Genomic DNA, 18,678 nt, shown 5'->3' with positions numbered 1-18,678 from the left:
TGCGCAGCTCTTTGCAAAAGAGAGATATTGGCAAGGAAAAGCTGTCTTGTACCTTTGCATTTTTCTCCCATACGAAGGACACTAGAAAGAAAATTCTAAAGCCTCCTGTTATTCCATCATCTACACGACATAGCCCTGAATTTTCCAATGCGCAGCTCTTTGCAAAAGAGAGATATTGGCAAGGAAAAGCTGTCTTGTACCATTGCATTTTTCTCCCAAACGAAGGACACTAGAAAGAAAATGTTAAAGCCTCCTGTTAGGCCATCATCTACACGACATAGCCCTGAATTTTCCAATGCGTAGCTCTTTGCAAAAGAGAGATATTGGCAAGGAAAAGCTGTCTTGTACCTTTGCATTTTTCTCCCAAACGAAGGACACTAGAAAGATAATTTTAAAGCCTCCTGTTAGGCCATCATCTACACGACATAGCCCTGAATTTTCCAATGCGCAGCTCTTTGCAAAAGAGAGATATTGGCAAGGAAAAGCTGTCTTGTACCTTTGCATTTTTCTCCCAAAAGAAGGACACTAGAAAGAAAATTTTAAAGCCTACTGTTAGGCCATCATCTACAAGACATAGCCCTGAATTTTCCAATGCGTAGCTCTTTGCAAAAGAGAGATATTGGCAAGGAAAAGCTGTCTTGTACCTTTGCATTTTTCTCCCAAACGAAGGACACTAGAAAGAAAATTTTAAAGCCTACTGTTAGGCCATCATCTACAAGACATAGCCCTGAATTTTCCAATGCGTAGCTCTTTGCAAAAGAGAGATATTGGCAAGGAAAAGCTGTCTTGTACCTTTGCATTTTTCTCCCAAACGAAGGACACTAGAAAGATAATTTTAAAGCCTCCTGTTAGGCCATCATCTACACGACATAGCCCTGAATTTTCCAATGCACAGCTCTTTGCAAAAGAGAGATATTGGCAAGGAAAAGCTGTCTTGTACCTTTGCATTTTTCTCCCAAACGAAGGACACTAGAAAGAAAATTTTAAAGCTTCCTGTTAGGCCATCATCTACACGGCATAGCCCTGAATTTTCCAATGCGCAGCTCTTTGCAAAGGAGAGATATTGGCAAGGAAAAGCTGTCTTGTACCTTTGCATTTTTCTCCCAAACGAAGGACACTAGAATGAAAATTTTAAAGCCTCCTGATAGTGCTTCATCTACACGGTATAGCCCTGAATTTTCCAATGCGCAGCTCTTTGCAAAAGAGAGATATTGGCAAGGAAAAGCTGTCTTGTACCTTTGCATTTTTCTCCCAAACGAAGGACACTAGAAAGATAATTTTAAAGCCTACTGTTAGGCCATCATCTACACGACATAGCCCTGAATTTTCCAATGCGCAGCTCTTTGCAAAAGAAAGATATTGGCAAGGAAAAGCTGTCTTGTACCTTTGCATTTTTCTCCCAAACGAAGGACACTAGAAAGAAAATTTTAAAGCCTCCTGTTAGGCCATCATCTACACGACATAGCCCTGAATTTTCCAATGCGCAGCTCTTTGCAAAAGAGAGATATTGGCAAGGAAAAGCTGTCTTGTACCTTTGCATTTTTCTCCCAAACGAAGGTCACTAGAAAGAAAATTTTAAAGCCTCCTGTTAGGCCATCATCTACACGACATAGCCCTGAATTTTCCAATGCGCAGCTCTTTGCAAAAGAGTGATATTGGCAAGGAAAAGCTGTCTTGTACCTTTGCATTTTTCTCCCAAACGAAGGACACTAGAAAGAAAATTTTTAAGCCTCCTGTTAGGCCATCATCTACACGGCATAGCCCTGAATTTTCCAATGCGCAGCTCTTTGCAAAAGAGAGATATTGGCAAGGAAAAGCTGTCTTGTACCTTTGCATTTTTCTCCCAAACGAAGGACACTAGAAAGAAAATTTTAAAGCCTCCTGTTAGTGCTTCATCTACACGGTATAGCCCTGAATTTTCCAATGCCCAGCTCTTTGCAAAAGAGAGATATTGGCAAGGAAAAGCTGTCTTGTACCTTTGCATTTTTCTCCCAAACGAAGGACACTAGAAAGAAAATTTTAAAGCCTCCTGTTAGGCCATCATCTACACGACATAGCCCTGAATTTTCCAATGCGCAGCTCTTTGCAAAAGAGAGATATTGGCAAGGAAAAGCTGTCTTGTACCTTTGCATTTTTCTCCCAAACGAAGGACACTAGAAAGATAATTTTAAAGCCTCCTGTTAGGCCATCATCTACACGACATAGCCCTGAATTTTCCAATGCGCAGCTCTTTGCAAAAGAGAGATATTGGCAAGGAAAAGCTGTCTTGTACCTTTGCATTTTTCTCCCAAACGAAGGACACTAGAAAGATAATTTTAAAGCCTCCTGTTAGGCCATCATCTACACGACATAGCCCTGAATTTTCCAATGCGCAGCTCTTTGCAAAAGAGAGATATTGGCAAGGAAAAGCTGTCTTGTACCTTTGCATTTTTCTCCCAAACGAAGGTCACTAGAAAGAAAATTTTAAAGCCTCCTGTTAGGCCATCATCTACACGACATAGCCCTGAATTTTCCAATGCGCAGCTCTTTGCAAAAGAGAGATATTGGCAAGGAAAAGTTGTCTTGTACCTTTGCATTTTTCTCCCAAACGAAGGACACTAGAAAGAAAATTTTAAAGCCTCCTGTTAGGCCATCATCTACACGACATAGCCCTGAATTTTCCAATGCGCAGCTCTTTGCAAAAGAGAGATATTGGCAAGGAAAAGCTGTCTTGTACCTTTGCATTTTTCTCCCAAACGAAGGACACTAGAAAGAAAATGTTAAAGCCTCCTGATAGGCCATCATCTACACGACATAGCCCTGAATTTTCCAATGCGCAGCTCTTTGCAAAAGAGAGATATTGGCAAGGAAAAGCTGTCTTGTACCTTTGCATTTTTCTCCCAAACGAAGGACACTAGAAAGAAAATTTTAAAGCCTCCTGTTAGGCCATCATCTACACGACATAGCCCTGAATTTTCCAATGCGCAGCTCTTTGCAAAAGAGAGATATTGGCAAGGAAAAGCTGTCTTGTACCTTTGCATTTTTCTCCCAAACGAAGGACACTAGAAAGATAATTTTAAAGCCTCCTGTTAGGCCATCATCTACACGACATAGCCCTGAATTTTCCAATGCGCAGCTCTTTGCAAAAGAGAGATATTGGCAAGGAAAAGCTGTCTTGTACCTTTGCATTTTTCTCCCAAACGAAGGACACTAGAAAGATAATTTTAAAGCCTCCTGTTAGGCCATCATCTACACGACATAGCCCTGAATTTTCCAATGCGCAGCTCTTTGCAAAAGAGAGATATTGGCAAGGAAAAGCTGTCTTGTACCTTTGCATTTTTCTCCCAAACGAAGGTCACTAGAAAGAAAATTTTAAAGCCTCCTGTTAGGCCATCATGCTTCGTGTGTCAGGAGCATGTGAGTGTCAGGTGCGTGTGTGTGTCAGGCGCTGCGTGTGTCAGGCGCTGCGTGTGTCAGGCGCTGCGTGTGTCAGGCGCTGCGTGTGTCAGGCGCTGCCTGTGCGTTAGGCGCTGCGTGTCTGTGTGTGTCAGGCGCTGCGTGTCTGTGTGTGTCAGGCGCTGCGTGTGTGTCAGGCGCTGCCTGTGCGTGTGTGCCAGGCGCTGCCTGTGCGTGTGTGTCAGGCGCCGCGTGTCTGTCAGGCGCCGCGTGTGCGTCAGGCGCCGCGTGTGCGTCAGGCGCCGCGTGTGCGTCAGGCGCCGCGTGTCTATGTGCGTCAGGCGCCGCGTGTCTATGTGCGTCAGGCGCCGCGTGTGAGTGTGTGCGTGTGTGTCAGGTCCGTGTGAGTGTCAGGTGCTGCGTCTGTGTGTGCGTGTGTCAGGTGCTGCGTGTGAGTGTGTGCGCGTGTGTCAGGTCCGTGTGAGTGTCAGGTGCTGTGTGTGTGTGTGTCAGGTGCTGTGTGTGTGCGTGTGTGTCAGGTGCTGTGTGTGTGTGTGTGTGTGTCAGGTGCTGTGTGCGTGTGCGTCCAGCGCTGCATATGCGTATGCGTGTCAGGCGTTGCATGTCTGTGTGTGTCAGGCGCTGCGTGTCTGGGGGGGGTGGCCGGACACACAGCTGAGAGGGGGGGGGTGGCTGGACACACAGCAGAGAGGGGAGGGTGACCGGACACACGGCAGGGAGGGGAGGGGGTAGGGGGTGGCCGAACACAGCAGGAAGAGGGGGGAGTTGACCAGAAGAAAGCACAAACACAGTCCCCCACTACCACAAATAATGCAGTTGAGTTTCCCACATTTGGGGAAATCACAGGGGTCAGCATACCCAGAATGCAATGAATGAACCTCACCCTGGGAGAACAATCTTCATGACCATGGTATCTCCTATGCAAAATAAGTATGATTTGGGATAGGGCTGGGGAGGGCCGCTGCAGCCCTTGTAGATTCTTATAAATAAAAGTTCTTCTTTTCTTGTCAAAATTAATAGCTAAGAATAGGCTGCCTGAGGCAGCCCCCTCTTAAGTGGCCTGCTACTGAAGGCACCAACTACAAACTGAGCTCCCTGTTCATGGAAGCGAGGTTATAGAGGAGGGGGCGCTGAGCATCTTGGGAACAGTCAAAAGCTTTGAGCCTGTTGGTGCCTCAGATCAAGATCCTACTCTACACCCCAATGTGAATCCTTGTGGAGTCCAGTGTACCCCACAGAAGAAATGAATGTGTCACACCCATTGGCAGCAACATTAGAATAGCTGCTGATGGGCACAATTGAGAAAGGAAGGGGGGAAAACATTTGAATCCAGCACATATATGTAATTTGAATATGTAATTTGTACCTTCCTACTTTAAAATGTAATGGATGAACCTCACCCTGTGAGAACTATCTTCATGATCAAGAGATCTCATACGCAAGAAAAGCATGTGCTGGGATAGGGCTGTGGAGGGCGGCTGCTCGGGCACACACCCGTCAAGTTAAGGAGATTCAACTGAGGAAGCACAAGGGAACTGCAGGGAGACCACATATTTTCAGATGAACATGAGAGGGCGGAAGGCTGCCTAATACTGAAGCACCCTCAAACATCAAACCATATGCAACAACTAGTACAAGCATTCCTGGGGAAAGGTCTGCAGCAGACGGATTTGCATACGGTGATGTCATCCAAGCAATGGGCATAGTTGGCTGCAACCCTCGTCTGCATATGAAAAGAGAAAATGGTCACGCAGGGCATGGCGGCCTTTGTGGGGTTGCGCTTGGATGACCCCTAGATCGCTTTATACACCCCCATCAGTGTGGGGCTCATGTTGGCCATGCCCAAGCCCCTGAAGCATTCAAGCTGATTTCTTGCAGCAGCTGGACCCAGTAACAGCTCCAGAGTTGCTCTACAAGACAAGTAAAAGGGTGTGAGCCCTGCAGCACCACCTGTAGTTTGCATACACACATATATAGGACAGCATCTCTTATATGCCCCAGGGGCAATAAAATAGTAGCCTTATCTAGGGTATCCGTCCATGCCGCTACAGCACTACACACCCAGGCCGACGCAATTGCCGGTCTGAGTAAGGTACCTGAATGTGTATAAATGGACTTCAGGGTAATCTCCTGTTTGCGGTCAGCAGACTCTTTGAGGGTAGCCGTATCCTGGGACGGGAGGGCTACCTTCTTGGATAAGCGTGTTAATGCTTTGTCCACCCAAGGGGAGGATTCCCATCGTAACCTATCCGTTGATGGGAAAGGGGAATCCTTTTGGAAATCTGCAGGAGATTCCCAAGCTTTTTCACATAACTCGTTCAGCTCGTGTGAGGGGGGAAAGGTTACCTCAGGCTTCTTTCCCTTGTACATATGTACCCTCTTGTCAGGGATAGGGGGCTCCTCTGTGATGTGCAAAACATCTTTTATTGCCATAATCATATATCAAATGTATTTTGCCAATTTTGGCTGTAACTTTGCATCATCGTAATCGACACTGGAGTCAGAATCCGTGTCGGTATCTGTGTCAACAATCTGGATAGTGGGCGCTTATGAGACCCTGATAGTCCCTGCGACATAGGATTAGGCATTGGTTGAGACCCTGACTGTCCCAAAGCTTCTGCCTTGTCTAATCTTTTGTGCAATGAGTTTACACTAGCATTTTAAACATTCCACATATCCATCCAATCAGGTGTCGGCGGAGACACCACGTTCATTTGCTCCCGCTCCTCTCTAATATAGCCTTCTTCCTCAGACATGTCGACACACGTGTACCGACACACTACACACACAGGGAATGCTTTTTCTGAAGACAGTTTCCCCACAAGGCCCTTTGGAGAGACAGAGAGAGAGTATGCCAGCAGACAGCAAACTAGGCTGGAGAGAGACCTAAGACAAAGAAATCTGAATTATATGAAAGCCGACCAGTGGAAACACAAATTATGCAGCCAAGTTTCCCACATTTGGGGAAATCACAGGGGCAGCACACCCAGAGTGCAATGGGTGAGTCTTGCCCTGGGAGAAGCACCTTCATGATCATAGTATCACACCTGGCAGGTAAGTAGGAGTTGGGCTAGAGCTGGGGAGGGTCGCTGCTCGGGCACCCCCCTGTCAAATGAAGGAGATCCAACTGAGGCAGCACAAGGGAACTCTCGAAAGAAGAACAAGGCTAGAGGAAGATCTGAGACAAAGAAATCTGACTTTTACCAGAGCTGACCAGAGGAAAGCACAAACACAGTCCCCCACTACCACAAATAATGCAGTCGAGTTTCCCACATTTGGGGAAATCACAGGGGTTAGCATACTCAGAATGCAATGAATGAACCTCACCCTGGGAGAACAATCTTCATGACCATGGTATCTCCTATGCAAAATAAGTATGATTTGGGATAGAGCTGGGGAGGGCCGCTGCTCAGGCACATCTCTGTCAAGTAAAGGAGATTCAACTGAGGCAGCACAAGGGAACTCTCATCTGGGGACAACAACTGCAGGGAGAACACATATTTTCAGATGAACATGGGAGGGCAGAAGGCTGCCTAATACTGAAGCACCCCCAAACAACAAACCAAATGCAACAACTAGTACAAGCATTCCTGGGGGAAGGCCTGCAGCAGATGGATTTGCATACGGTGATGTCATCCAAGCAGTGGGTCAAAGTTGGCTTCAACCCTCATCTGCATATGAAAAGAGAAAAGGGGCGTGCAGGGCATGGCGGCCTTTTGCGGCGCTTGGATGACCCCTAGTTCGCATTAAACACCTCCACCCTCCTTCGGTGTGGGGCTCATGTTGGCTATGCCCCAGCCCCTGAAGCATTCAAGCTGATTTCTTGCAGCAGCTGGGCACTGTAACAGCTCCAGAGCTGCTCTGTAAGGCAAGTAAAAGGGTGTGGGCACTGCAGCACTACCTGTAGTTCGCATTGTGCGTTGGAAGGCACAAAGTAAGCAGACAGGAGGAGAAGTCAGGATAGTGCACAAGGGTATAGAAGGGAGGGGCTCAAAAAAAAAAGAAGTGGAAACAGACAGCAAACTAGGCTGGAGAGAGACCTGAGACAAAGAGATCTGAATTATATGAAAGCAGACCAGTGGAAACACAAATTATGCAGTCAAGTGTCCCACATTTGGGGAAATCGCAGGAGCAGCACACCCAGAGTGCAATGGGTGAGCCTTGCCCTGGGAGAAGCACCTTCCTGATCATAGTATCTCACTTGGCACGTAAGTAGGAGTTGGGCTAGAGCTGGGGAGGGTCGCTGCTCGGGCACCCCCCTGTCAAGTGAAGGAGATCCAACTGAGGCAGCACAAGGGAACTCTCAAAAGAAGAACAAGGCTAGAGGAAGATCTGAGACAAAGAAATCTGACCTGTTTTTCCCAAGAGGAAACTATATTAGGAATGCAGACATATGATGGTGGCCCTGTTGGCACCACCGATAACTGACTGGGTAAATGTTTCAGTAATATCAGAGTAAGGTTGGATAAATCTGTGTCCCAGACACAGACGTAGAGAATAGATGTGATATTCATGGCTATGTTTCTTTTCCCTCAGGCCCCGCTGGGTCGCAAAAATGTTATTTTGCCCAGTTACTACACACTGATACTGACACGGATACTGATACTTATGTCGACCATAAGTTTCCTGATTAGATCCAATATTGGCAAGGAGCATTCAGTACATGATTGTGGATATTATGGACATATTAAAATCACTGAAGACCCTGCTGTTCCTGACAAAGGGGTCTATATGTATGTATATATAGATATATAATGAAAGCTGATGTAACGTTCCTCCATCTCTGTTTGAGAAAGTCTGGGCCAGCTCGACAAAATGGTTTCAAATCCCCAAAAGGATTCTGGTTGTTTATTCATTTCCCGCCGCGGACAGAATACAAATACATGTGCATGGGTGAGTAGTAGTATTCAAGAATTGGTCGAATACCTTGTCATCCGATATAGATACCCTGGAGAGATGGGATACTCCTTACGTTGTATCATATCAAGGACACTGCAGCATACTTACGTGAGACTGCAAGGGATATAGGACTCTTGAGTTCACGGGCCAATTTCATGGCAGTGTCGGATAGGAGGGCATTGTGGATTCACCAAGAGAATGCTGATGCTGACTCCAAGAAGAAAGGGAGTCTCTTCCCTATGAAGGTGAAGCCTTGTTTGGTGATATCTAATTAGCACACAGGTAAGGAATTAAGAAAATCTTTATTTAAGGGTGAAGATGTTTCTCACAAAATCGTTGCCCCAATGCATCGTTGAAATTCAAGCTGGAAAGATGATTTTAATATATCACTTGTACATTTTGTATTGCTCTTCTGGTGACAATGTAGTTTGTTTTTGTCAATTACCATTTTAATAATAGGGTAAAGAAAATTAAGTGGATTTTTGAAAGAAAACAATACTGTCAATATACTATTAAAACAAATTAAAATGGTAAAAGTTATTGTACTTTAAGTAAAAATAAAAGAGACAAAATATCAATCCCAGTTTTGGATTACTTTAATTAACAAAAAAAAATGCATATAGCAGAGGATAGTTTCAATCTGCCTACCTCTGGGTTATGGGCCCAGCATGCTTCCATTGCTGTACTCTGCTGCACATGTAAGTGCAAGAGATCCTGAAGCACTCACTCATCATGGGAAAGTACCAATGTGTTTCTTCGTTGGTTGATAGAAGAAACATCTTACAAAAACTCTCCAGATTATTGACTTTTTTAAGTTTTTCTAGGAAACGTTTTAGATGAATGCTTATTAGCATTTGTCAGTATGTACTTTTGCAAAGTGTCTCTGTGGCGCAATCAGTTAGTATGTACGGCTATTAACCAAAAGGTTAGTGGTTCAATCCCACCCAGGGACGTAATTGACCTTGTTATCAGATTTTTGTGATCTTTAAGTAGACAAGTCAAATTTCATACCCCCTGTTATTGTGTAGGGTACCTGGCCTTCTCTGATGTAATCAGAGTTAGATTTGATTCAGTGATTTTATAAAAAAAGCTAGGAAGCACAATTTAGCAGTGGGTAGCAGAGAAAAAAAATATGCTGGCAGAAAAATCCAATTGAGTGATTAAACAGCTCTTTATTTTCTGGCTTTATTTTTATGCTAACAAATTTGTTCTCTGAAAAGTGTCCACAAAGCCAAGTCTCTGATTAACACCTTTGTAAGGATGGTTTTTCACCTATTACTAAATTAAACTTGCTTCATTGGAAAGGCAGCAAGATGCATCCTCATTTCAATGTCTACTGAAATAATACAGGTTGACACCAGGAAACATTAACGCCACTGCATCCTTGCTGCTTTCTCATGTGGAAGTCTGTTTAATGTGAAAACAAGGTGATATCTAATTAGCACACAGGTAAGGAATTAAGAAAATCTTTATTTAAGGGTGAAGATGTTTCTCACAAAATCGTTGCCCCAATGCATCATTGAAATTCAAGCTGGAAAGATGATTTTAATATATCACTTGTACATTTTGTATTGCTCTTCTGGTGACAATGTAGTTTGTTTTTGTCAATTACCATTTTAATAATAGTGTAAAGAAAATTAAGTGGATTTTTGAAAGAAAACAATACTGTCAATATACTATTAAAACAAATTAAAATGGTAAAAGTTATTGTACTTTAAGTAAAAATAAAAGAGCCAAAATATCAATCCCAGTTTTGGATTACTTTAATTAACAAACAAAAAAATGCATATAGCAGAGGATAGTTTCAATCTGCCTACCTCTGGGTTATGGGCCCAGCATGCTTCCATTGCTGTACTCTGCTGCACATGTAAGTGCAAGAGATCCTGAAGCACTCACTCATCATGGGAAAGTACCAATGTGTTTCTTCGTTGGTTGATAGAAGAAACATCTTACAAAAACTCTCCAGATTATTGACTTTATTAAGTTTTTCTAGGAAACGTTTTAGATGAATGCTTATTAGCCTTTGTCAGTATGTACTTTTGCAAAGTGTCTCTGTGGCACAATCAGTTAGTGTGTACGGCTTTTAACCAAAAGGTTGGTGGTTCAATCCCACCCAGGGACGTAATTGACCTTGTCATCAGATTTTGGTGATATTTAAGTAGACAAGTCAAAATTTCAAACCCCCTCTTATTGTGTAGGGTACCTGGCCTTCTCTGATGTAATCAGAGTTAGATTTGATTCAGTGATTTTATAAAAACATCTAGGAAGCACAATTTAGCAGTGGGTTGCAGAGAAAAAGAAATATGCTTGCAAAAAAATCAAATTGCTTGATTTAACAGCTCTTAATTTTCTTGCTTAATTTTTATGCTAACAAATTTGTTCTCTGAAAAGTGTCCACAAAGCCAAGTCTCTGATTAACACCTTTGTAGGGATGGTTTTTCACCTATTACTAAATTAAACTTGCTTCATTGGAAAGGCAGCAAGATGCATCCTCATTTCAATGTCTACTGAAATAATACAGGTTGACACCAGGAAACATTAACGCCACTGCATCCTTGCTGCTTTCTCATGTGGAAGTCTGTTTAATGTGAAAACAAGGTGATATCTAATTAGCACACAGGTAAGGAATTACGAAAATCTTTATTTAAGGGTGAAGATGTTTCTCACAAAATTGTTGCCCCAATGCATCATTGAAATTCAAGCTGGAAAGATGATTTTAATATATCACTTGTACATTTTGTATTGCTCTTCTGGTGACAATGTAGTTTTTTTTGTCAATTACCATTTTAATAACAGGGTAAAGAAAATTAAGTGGATTTTTGAAAGAAAACTATACTGTCAATATACTATTAAAACAAATTAAAATGGTAAAAGTTATTGTACTTTAAGTAAAAATAAAAGAGCAAAAATATCAATCCCAGTTTTGATTACTTAAATTAACAAAAAAAATGCATATAGCAAAGGATAGTTTCAATCTGCCTACCTCTGGGTTATGGGTCCAGCATGCTTCCATTGCAGTACTCTGCTGCACATGTAAGTGCAAGAGATCCTGAAGCACTCACTCATCATGGGAAAGTACCAATGTGTTTATTCGTTGGTTGATGGAAGAAACATCTTACAAAAACTCTCCAGATTATTGATTTTTTTATGTTTTTCTAGGAAACGTTCTAGATGTATGCTTATTAACCTTTGTCAGTAAGCACTTTTTGCAAAGTGTCTCTGTGGCGCAATCGGTTAGTGTGTTCGGCTATTAACCGAAAGGTTGGTGGTTCAATCCCACCCAGGGACGTAATTAAACTTGTGATCAGATTTTGGTGATATTTAAGTAGACAAGTCAAAATTTCAAACCCCCTCTTATGGTGTAGGGTACATGGCCTTCTCTGATGTAATCAGAGTTAGATTTGATTCAGTGATTTTATAAAAAAACAGCTAGGAAGCACAATTTAGCAGTGGGTTGCAGAGAAAAAAAATATGCTGGCAGAAAAATCCAATCGAGTGATTAAACAGCTCTTCATTTTCTGGCTTTATTTTTATGCTAACAAATTTGTTCTCTGAAAAGTGTCCACAAAGCCAAGTCTCTGATTAACACCTTTGTAAGGATGGTTTTTCACCTATTACTAAATTAAACTTGCTTAATTGGAAAGGCAGCAAGATGCATCCTCATTTCAATGTCTACTGAAATAATACAAGTTGACACCAGGAAACATTAACGCCACTGCATCCTTGCTGCTTTCTCATGTGGAAGTCTGTTTAATATGAAAACAAGGTGATATCTAATTAGCACACAGGTAAGGAATTAAGAAAATCTTTATTTAAGGGTGAAGATGTTTCTCACAAAATCGTTGCCCCAATGCATCATTGAAATTCAAGCTGGAAATATGATTTTAATATATCACTTGTACATTTTGTATTGCTCTTCTGGTGACAATGTAGTTTGTTTTTGTCAATTACCATTTTAATAATAGGGTAAAGAAAATGAAGTGGATTTTTGAAAGAAACCAATACTGTCAATATACTATTAAAACAAATTAAAATGGTAAAAGTTGTTGTACTTTAAGTAAAAATAAAAGAGCCAAAATATCAATCCCAGTTTTGGATTTCTTTAATTAACAAAAAAAATGCATATAGCAGAAGATAGTTTCAATCTGCCTACCTCTGGGTTATGGGCCCAGCATGCTTCCATTGCTGTACTCTGCTGCACATGTAAGTGCAAGAGATCCTGAAGCACTCACTCATCATGGGAAAGTACCAATGTGTTTCTTCGTTGGTTGATGGAAGAAACATCTTACAAAAACTCTCCAGATTATTGACTTTTTAAAGTTTTTCTAGGAAACGTTTTAGATGAATGCTTATTAGCCTTTGTCAGTATATACTTTTACAAAGTGTCTCTGTGGCGCAATCAGTTAGTATGTACGGCTATTAACCAAAAGGTTGGTGGTTCAATCCCACCCAGGTACCTAATTGACCTTGTTATCAGATTTTGGTGATCTTTAAGTAGACAAGTCAAAATTTCAAACCCCCTGTTATGGTGTAGGGTACCTGGCCTTCTCTGATGTAATCAGAGTTAGATTTGATTCAGTGATTTTATAGAAACAGCTAGGAAGCACAATTTAGCAGTGGTTTGCAGAGAAAAAAAATATGCAGGCAGAAAAATCCAATTGAGTGATTAAACAGCTCTTTATTTTCTGGCTTTATTTTTATGCTAACAAATTTGTTCTCTGAAAAGTGTCCACAAAGCCAAGTCTCTGATTAACACCTTTGTAAGGATGGTTTTTCACCTATTACTAAATTAAACTTGCTTCATTGGAAAGGCAGCAAGATGCATCCTCATTTCAATGTCTACTGAAATAATACAGGTTGACACCAGGAAACATTAACGCCACTGCATCCTTGCTGCTTTCTCATGTGGAAGTCTGTTTAATGTGAAAACAAGGTGATATCTAATTAGCACACAGGTAAGGAATTAAGAAAATCTTTATTAAAGGGTGAAGATGTTTCTCACAAAATCGTTGCCCCAATGCATCATTGAAATTCAAGCTGGAAAGATGATTTTAATATATCACTTGTACATTTTGTATTGCTCTTCTGGTGACAATGTAGTTTGTTTTTGTCAATTACCATTTTAATAATAGGGTAAAGAAAATTAAGTGGATTTTTGAAAGAAAACAATACTGTCAATATACTATTAAAACAAATTAAAATGGTAAAAGTTATTGTACTTTAAGTAAAAATAAAAGAGCCAAAATATCAATCCCAGTTTTGGATTACTTTAATTAACAAACAAAAAAATGCATATAGCAGAGGATAGTTTCAATCTGCCTACCTCTGGGTTATAGGCCCAGCATGCTTCCATTGCTGTACTCTGCTGCACATGTAAGTGCAAGAGATCCTGAAGCACTCACTCATCATGGGAAAGTACCAATGTGTTTCTTCGTTGGTTGATAGAAGAAACATCTTACAAAAACTCTCCAGATTATTGACTTTTTTAAGTTTTTCTAGGAATCGTTTTAGATGAATGCTTATTAGCAATTGTCAGTATGGACTTTTGCAAAGTGTCTCTGTGGCGCAATCAGTTAGTGTGTACGGCTATTAACCAAAAGGTTGGTGGTTCAATCCCACCCAGGGACGTAATTGACCTTGTTATCAGATTTTGGTGATCTTTAAGTAGACAAGTCAAATTTCATACCCCCTGTTATGGTGTAGGGTACCTGGCCTTCTCTGATGTAATCAGAGTTAGATTTGATTCAGTGATTTTATAAAAACATCTAGGAAGCACAATTTAGCAGTGGGTTGCAGAGAAAAAGAAATATGCTGGCAAAAAAATCAAATTGCGTGATTAAACAGCTCTTCATTTTCTGGCTTTATTTTTATGCTAACAAATTTGTTCTCTGAAAAGTGTCCACAAAGCCAAGTCTCTGATTAACACCTTTGTAGGGATGGTTTTTCACCTATTACTAAATTAAACTTGCTTCATTGGAAAGGCAGCAAGATGTATCCTCATTTCAATGTCTACTGAAATAATACAGGTTGACACCAGGAAACATTAACGCCACTGCATCCTTGCTGCTTTCTCATGTGGAAGTCTGTTTAATGTGAAAACAAGGTGATATCTAATTAGCACACAGGTAAGGAATTAAGAAAATCTTTATTTAAGGGTGAAGATGTTTCTCACAAAATTGTTGACCCAATGCATCATTGAAATTCAAGCTGGAAAGATGATTTTAATATATCACTTGTACATTTTGTATTGCTCTTCTGGTGACAATGTAGTTTGTTTTTGTCAATTACCATTTTAATAATAGGGTACAGAAAATGAAGTGGATTTTTGAAAGAAAACAATACTGTCGATATTCTATTAAAACAAATTAAAATGGTAAAAGTTATTGTACTTTAAGTAAAAATAAAAGAGACAAAATATCAATCCCAGTTTTGGATTACTTTAATTAACAAAAAAAAATGCATATAGCAGAGGATAGTTTCAATCTGCCTACCTCTGGGTTATGGGCCCAGCATGCTTCCATTGCAGTACTCTGCTGCACATGTAAGTGCAAGAGATCCTGAAGCACTCACTCATCATGGGAAAGTACCAATGTGTTTCTTCGTTGGTTGATGGAAGAAACATCTTACAAAAACTCTCCAGATTATTGACTTTTTAAAGTTTTTCTAGGAAACGTTTTGGATGAATGCTTATTAGCCTTTGTCAGTATGAGCTTTTGCAAAGTGTCTCTGTGGCGCAATCAGTTAGTATGTACGGCTATTAACCATAAGGTTGGTGGTTCAATCCCACCCAGGGACCTAATTGACCTTGTTATCAGATTTTGGTGATCTTTAAGTAGACAAGTCAAAATTTCAAACCCCCTGTTATGGTGTAGGGTACCTGGCCTTCTCTGATGTAATCAGAGTTAGATTTGATTCAGTGATTTTATAAAAACAGCTAGGAAGCACAATTTAGCAGTGGGTTGCAGAGAAAAAAAATATGCTGGCAGAAAAATCCAATTGAGTGATTAAACAGCTCTTCATTTTCTGGCTTTATTTTTATGCTAACAAATTTGTTCTCTGAAAAGTGTCCACAAAGCCAAGTCTCTGATTAACACCTTTGTAAGGATGGTTTTTCACCTATTACTAAATTAAACTTGCTTCATTGGAAAGGCAGCAAGATGCATCCTCATTTCAATGGTAAGTCAACCTTCTTGCCCTATGTTCCCTGTCAACGGATGAAGACGCATCATTATCTACCGCAGTCATTTTGGCCCAATAGATATGCAAGAAGTTTAGATTCCCCTTTCTTTGCAGGTAGAGGAAGGAAAAGGAAGAGGTCTGTAGCCTCTTCAAGATTGCAGGACCAGAGATTGTCCTCTGCTTCTGCCAAATCCACTGCATGACACTGGGGCTTTCTTGCAGGAGCCCACACCAGTGGGGGCACGTCTAAAACTCTTCAGTCAGTTCTGGATTCATTCGGACCTGGACTCGTGGGTTTTACAAATAGTGTCCCAAGGGTACAAACTGGGGTTTCAAGACGTTCCCCCTCACCGATTGTTCAAATTGGCCTTAGTCAGCAGGGAGAAGGTTTTTATTCAAGCCTCTTCGTGGTCCCGAAGCCGGACGGCTCAGTCAGACCAATCTTAAATCTGAAATCCCTCAATTTCTTCCTAAAGAAATTCAATTTCAAGATGGAATTTTCTCAGGGCAGTGATCTCCAGTCCGGAGGACGGAGATTTCATGGTTTTGGTAGACATAAAGGATGCCTACTTACATGTTCCCATTTAGCCACTGCCTCAAGCTACCTAAGGTTTGCAATTCAGGATTGTCATGACCAATTTCAGACATTGCCGTTTGGTCTGTCCACGGCTCCGAGGATTTTCACCAGGGTGATGGTGGAAATTATGGTTCTCCTTCGCAAGCAAGGAGTCACAATTATCCCGTACTTGGATGATCTCCTGATAAAGGCGAGATCCAGGGACCAGTTGGTGCAAAACATTGCACTCTCCCTGACAGTTCTTCAACAACATGGTTGGCTCCTAAACTTGCCAAAATCGCAGTTGGTCCCAATGACGCGGTTGTTGTTTTTGGGAGTCATACTGTTAGGCGCCGGGGTCCGCTTGATGGTCTGCGCGGCCCGGCGCCTAGCAACTAGAGACGCCGTGCACGTACAGCCGCCGGCTCCCTAGCAACGCTAGACGCCGGGTGCGCTGAGCCGCACGGACCCTAGCAACGGGGACGCCACTGGCGGACCGCGTTCCCCGTTGCTAGGCTTTAGGAAATTAAGATATTCACCTGCTCTCTGGCCGTGCAGCAAGGCAGCTGCACGGCATTTATTCTAATCAGCCTTTAGCAGCTGATTGGAGGACTCCTTGTTAAATACACTCCCAGGGCTTCTCACAGACGCCGGTAATAGCTTCCTGCATGCTGCCTTTGTTTGCTGAGAGTCTGTTTCCAGTCCTGCTGTATCCGGTCATTCCAGTCCGCAGAAGTCCGGTATTCGGGAGTTGTCATCTCATCCCAAGAGGTCGTTTGGTTCCCTGGAGTCCTGACTGATCACCGTTTTATATCCAGTGGTGTTCGTGAGTTGCGGCTCTGCCGTGTGTTGCGGCTCAGCCGCTTTACCTTTTATATTTTGTGTTTGGAGCATTTGCGGAGGGTTCCGCTTCCACAAGTCCTCTCTGGTACTTGGCGGTGCCGGGTAGGAGAATTGGACAAGTGGATATTTTGGTTGTCCTTTTTCCTGGCGGTTTCTCCGCACATATTATAGTTTTGAGTTTGCTTAGCCCCTGGCCTGGTTGTTTAGTTAGAGGGCCTCTTGTTATCACCCTGTCTCAGGTTTCCCTTTGTCTCTCATTAAGACCGGGGGGCATCGAAGTTGGGCAGACATAATCCGCCCTTCAAACGCGGCTGCCAAGGGCTCAAGAAACCATAGTCTCGCAGGGGATTTCTGACAACATGGGTGAGACAACAGAGTTAGGGCGCCAGGGGCTATTTTCCTGTCCTGCTCCCTTCCCCAGCATTCCGTTCCAGTGCTCCAGTCCTTGCCATAAGATCTTCTCTGACCAGAGTGCTGGAATCATAACATTATTACCGGCCATACCAAAACTTAAAATTAAACGGGGTTTAATTTTTTCTCATTCAGTTTTGTGAGAGTTTATCGGCCTCATGAATCCAACAGGTTTAGGGCCAAATCCTGGTCAGCTCTTAGTCAGCCAGATTCAAGAACTTACTCAGATGGTTCAGGATCTTTTTCTTCGGGTGAAGTCGCAGGAAGATCTTTTGCGAGCTTCCCCAAGGGTAGTCCCTGAACCAAAGATGCATTTGCCTGACCGTTTTTCTGGTGATAGAAAAGAGTTTTTTAATTTTAAAGAATCCTGTAAACTTTATTTTCGTTTAAGACCGACTTCCTCGGGAACTGAATCTCAGCGGGTCGGGTTTATTATTTCTTTGCTCCAGGGGGATCCTCAGACCTGGGCATTTGGTTTAAGAGCAGAGGATCCGGCATTGTTGTCAATTGACGCTTTTTTTGAGTCTTTAGGGCTCTTGTATGATGACCCTGATAGAGAGGCGTCCGCTGAAAGTCAGTTGCGCGCTCTCAGACAGGGTAGAAATCCTGCAGAGGTTTATTGTACGGAGTTTCGCCGTTGGTCGAACGACTGTGGCTGGAATGACCCAGCCCTGCGCAGTCAGTTTCGCCTCGGCTTATCAGAGTCTATAAAAGACAGTCTCCTTCAGTACCCCGCTCCTGAGACTCTCGATAAACTCATGGAGCTTTCTATTAAGATTGATCGTCGTCTCAGAGAGCGGAGGGCTGAAAAAGGAGCACCTGTAAGGTCAAGTCCGTGTGTATATTCCATTCCTGAAGACGTAGAGGAGACCATGCAGATGGGTCTCTCCCGGCTGTCTCCTGAAGAAAGAGCCAGAAGGCAAAATTCTGGTCTTTGTCTGTACTGTGGGGGTAAGGGACATTTTGCTCGTAATTGTCCAAACAAGTCGGGAAACGCTTTGACCAGGTGAATTGTGAGGGGGTTCACCTAGGTCTGCAGCTTATCTCCTCGAATAACTCCCTTTTAGTCCCAGTTAAAGTTTCCTTTGGCAGCCTCAGTTCTTTGGTGTCGGCTTTTGTTGACAGTGGAGCTGCAGGAAACTTTATGGATTTAACTTGGGCTAAGGCCTTAGGCATTCCTCAGTTACCTTTGGGTAGGTGTGTCACCATGCATGGCTTAGATGGGAGTCCGCTGTCTAATGGGATTATTTCTCTCCGTACACCCCCTGTACTACTTACAGTAGGAGCTCTACATTCCGAGAAAATCGAGTTCTTTCTTACACATTGCCCAGCAGTTCCAGTTGTTCTGGGTCACCCTTGGCTGGCCTTTCATAATCCCACCATTGATTGGCGGT

The 18,678-nt window shown here is 42.5% G+C and overlaps 5 non-coding genes across 5 annotated transcripts; 1 reads left to right on the top strand and 4 right to left on the bottom strand.

The window, feature by feature from the left end:
• Nucleotides 1-4,166: 4,166 nt before the first annotated feature.
• LOC135014875 (U1 spliceosomal RNA) lies at nt 4,167-4,330 on the bottom strand. The gene has a single exon (XR_010213233.1). It is a non-coding gene; the product is annotated as a U1 spliceosomal RNA (small nuclear RNA).
• A 1,965-nt stretch (nt 4,331-6,295) lies between these two features.
• On the bottom strand, nt 6,296-6,458 carry LOC135014873 (U1 spliceosomal RNA). Its single transcript, XR_010213231.1, has one exon. It is a non-coding gene; the product is annotated as a U1 spliceosomal RNA (small nuclear RNA).
• A 152-nt stretch (nt 6,459-6,610) lies between these two features.
• LOC135014874 (U1 spliceosomal RNA) lies at nt 6,611-6,774 on the bottom strand. The gene has a single exon (XR_010213232.1). It is a non-coding gene; the product is annotated as a U1 spliceosomal RNA (small nuclear RNA).
• A 675-nt stretch (nt 6,775-7,449) lies between these two features.
• LOC135014876 (U1 spliceosomal RNA) lies at nt 7,450-7,612 on the bottom strand. Its single transcript, XR_010213234.1, has one exon. It is a non-coding gene; the product is annotated as a U1 spliceosomal RNA (small nuclear RNA).
• Nucleotides 7,613-11,510: 3,898 nt separating this feature from the next.
• Nucleotides 11,511-11,584, top strand: TRNAN-AUU (transfer RNA asparagine (anticodon AUU)). The gene has a single exon. It is a non-coding gene; the product is annotated as a tRNA-Asn (tRNA).
• The last annotated feature ends 7,094 nt before the right edge of the window (nt 11,585-18,678 follow it).

Source organism: Pseudophryne corroboree, unplaced genomic scaffold (genome assembly GCF_028390025.1).
Source record: "Pseudophryne corroboree isolate aPseCor3 unplaced genomic scaffold, aPseCor3.hap2 scaffold_2909, whole genome shotgun sequence".
NCBI classification, from domain to species: domain Eukaryota; kingdom Metazoa; phylum Chordata; class Amphibia; order Anura; family Myobatrachidae; genus Pseudophryne; species Pseudophryne corroboree.
This window is presented reverse-complemented; position numbering and strand designations above follow the sequence as displayed.